The sequence below is a fragment of the Schistocerca gregaria genome, chromosome 4 (genome assembly GCF_023897955.1).
Source record: "Schistocerca gregaria isolate iqSchGreg1 chromosome 4, iqSchGreg1.2, whole genome shotgun sequence".
NCBI lineage: Eukaryota > Metazoa > Arthropoda > Insecta > Orthoptera > Acrididae > Schistocerca > Schistocerca gregaria.
Window position 1 is genome coordinate 137,491,959 of NC_064923.1, and position 3,263 is coordinate 137,495,221.

General features: G+C 43.5%; 1 non-coding gene across 1 annotated transcript; it reads left to right on the plus strand.

The window, feature by feature from the left end:
• The first annotated feature begins 358 nt into the window (after positions 1-358).
• On the plus strand, positions 359-433 carry Trnat-ugu (transfer RNA threonine (anticodon UGU)). The gene has a single exon. It is a non-coding gene; the product is annotated as a tRNA-Thr (tRNA).
• The last annotated feature ends 2,830 nt before the right edge of the window (positions 434-3,263 follow it).

Sequence of the window (3,263 nt, forward strand, 5' to 3'; positions counted from 1 at the left end):
TCAGTCACGTCCTTAATGAATGGCAGGGTATGACCTTTTACAGCATTTACCTGAAGCAATTTGGGGACATGAAGATGATACCTGTTCCCAAAAGAACAGATACCATTGATGACCGTGCAGCTTCTCTAGAAAGAAATGATAAATCGAAACCCTTAGCTGCTGACAGGTGTTGTTGATATACATCAATGAGGACAGCTGAAAATGTGTGCCCCGACCGGGACTAGAACCCAGGATCTCCTGTTTGCGTGGGGCAAATATCTATTAGGAACACTACGATTGTAGGTTGTGGACAACTGCGAATGTGGGCGTCACGGGAAGCGTGGAAGGGATAAGTTCCAGCAGTCGCCCTATCTTCTGTGCCCTCGGTGGCTCAGATGGATAGAGCGTCTGCCATGTAAGCAGGAAATCCCGGGTTCGAGTCCCGGTCGGGGCAAACATTTCCAGCTGTCCCCACTCATGTGTATCAACAACATCTATCGGCAGCTAACGCTTTCGATTTAATTATTATTTCAATGTGGGGATACCAAGGAAAACCTAAAACAGGATAGCTGGAAGCAGGTTGGAACCGTCGTCCTTCCGAATGTGAGTCCAGTGTGCTAACCAGTGCACAAAAAAGCTCGGTCCATAAATTGTAATGGCACGGCATCCGAAAATATATAAGTGGGACGCCACATGTTTGGTTAGATTTATGGGATTCTGCCATAATCCTTTGAGAACTGAGTATGGGGTGAAGTGAAACCTCTCTTTAGGTGATGGCCCATCACCTTCATATACGGGCAGAACGCAGACACAATCACTTCTGAAGCCACGTCAAAAAGAAGTTCAAATACACGGATCGTCTGCGGTCCAAGTCACGCGTGTTCCACAGTTACCGCTCCGATATGTCTATCAGAAAGGCGGAATTTAAGAGCACTTCTAGGTGCATGTAGAATTGTCACAAACTTTTTCATTAATCAGTTTCACACAGACCACACGTGATGCCAACAAGTCCGTTGAGATCAGTTTTCACTTAATCTCTGATAAGCTGTTCGACTTCAAGTGCTTTCGGTTGAGTGTATTCAGTCGGAAAGATGATGTTCAGTGTCGATTTTCTGTGGGCATAAGACATTCTCTTTCTAAGAAAATATAAAGAAGTAAGAGGGGAGAATCACGTAGGCAACTTAGTGCAAGAGCTGCGTAGCGAGAAAGTAAAGAAGACATTCCTGCCACTCCCCTGCCGAAGAGCGACTTCCGCCTGAGCTATCCGGAGATGCTTTCCGTCAACCCCAAATACCCAACTTCCCTTTCATCACACTGCAACGACCCCCGTCCCCGGCGAACGGGAATATGGGTCTGACGGAAATCGTGTTCGGATGGCCAGGGCGGTTAGGGCAATCGTTGTAGAGAAGAGAAGCCCCCGTTTTCAAATCCTGTGCCGGCATAAAGTTTCAACTCTCGCAGTTGCCCTGTTGCAGCGCTCTGTGCGGCTGTAAGTCATTATTTCATTCCTATCTCTCTCCCACACCGTTTTCTTTCCATTCCTTTCACGAAATTTTACTGACTCAAGATGGTCAACAAGTAGGTGAAGTAGCCAGTCGTAAGGTTTTAGGACTGAGGGCAGATGAAACTGCTTTGTAAGATGTACCACAGTCACCAACTTATACAGAAATTTAATATTGCAGTTACAGCTACAAGAATAATCACAATAAAATGCCAAGATGTGTTTCCTTTGCTTGCATTCACCCTGTTACCTCTCGCGAGACCACACTCTGTGGACTGACAAAAAATATTCTTAGCCAGGGAAAGGACGATCAGGCAGATTATAGGGGTCAGTCTGCGAAGTTCATATAGGCCGTTCATTGGATGTCCCGGAATTCTAACTCGTCCGACCCTTTAGATATACTCCACCTTGGGATTAGTTGAGGGCAAAGTCAATTCGTTTGGAAGAAATTGCAACATTCATTCAGTGAACAGTAGTCTTCCAGTTAAAGTTGAAAGTTTTCCTTGTGGCGCACACACCTTTTCTGTACAGAATGTCGCCGTAGTGGTTGAGAAATTTTCTCTGTACTGCGTTACTTATTCTGTTAAGTCCAGCCTAGTCGGCAAATGTGGAGCGACCAGGAAACCTGCTTTCTCGGATCGTTAGACAACATTCAAACAAATCGTATTAATGAGTTTTATTATAAAAAGTAAATGACAATACTTAATTTTGATAATCACATTGACTTGTCACAAGCAAAGGGCAACAGATAAAATAAGCAATGTTGTTTGGTATAAACAATTCCGAAGTAAATGTTACATAGATTGGATAAGCAAAGTAACCAGTGTCGATGCTGTTATAGAACTCGCTAATCTTGAACCTATTCTTCGACTGGGCCACGACCAGTGTGACGCAGCGCTTATGTCCTCTTCACATAGAGGCAGGTGCTGTCGCATTGTCATCCTGGAGAGGTGTCGGTCAGTGTGCGATTGGCTGAGGTCTTCTCACAGCCTTCTCTGCTCTATCGTTTCCGACTGGCGTGCCGGCGTTTGACTTTATACCTTAATATATTCGTATACCCTCTGGCATTCTGTATCGTTTCTTGTTGATTCTTTTATTTATAAATGAACCGGGGACTCATGAAATGAACTAATTATCGTTGTTTTGTTTTTGGTAAATTCATAAAGAGTGTCTAAGTGCTACATTACCATAGTTTATATGTACTTTATTTTTCCAAGTAGTACAAATGGTTCAAATGGCTCTGAGCACTGTGGGACTTAACATCTGAGGTCATCAGTCCCCTAGAACTTGAACTACTTAAACTTAACTAACCTAAGGACACCACACACATCCATGCCCGAAGAAGGATTCGAACTTGCGACCATAGCGGTCACGCGCTTCCAGACTGAAGCGCCTAGAACTGCTCGGCCACTCCGGCGGGCCAAATGGGTCAGAAAGGCTTAATAAGTATAACATTTGCAGTAAAATTGGTCATTGTGTATCTTAACATAGTTAGAAAAAATATGTTCAAATGTGTGTGAAATCTTATGAGAGTTAACTGCTAAGTTCACCAGTCCCTAAGCTTACACAATACTTAACCTAAATTATCCTAAGGACAAACACACATATTCATACTCGAGGGAGGACTCGAACCTCCGCCGGAGCCAGTCGCACAGTCCATGATAACATAGTTAGAACTGGACATGAAAATATTGTAATTAGTTCTTTTCAATTTGATATGAAACTGTATGCCAAAACAATGGCATGCCGCTTTATATTGTAATTTTTTCAACTTATAACTTTT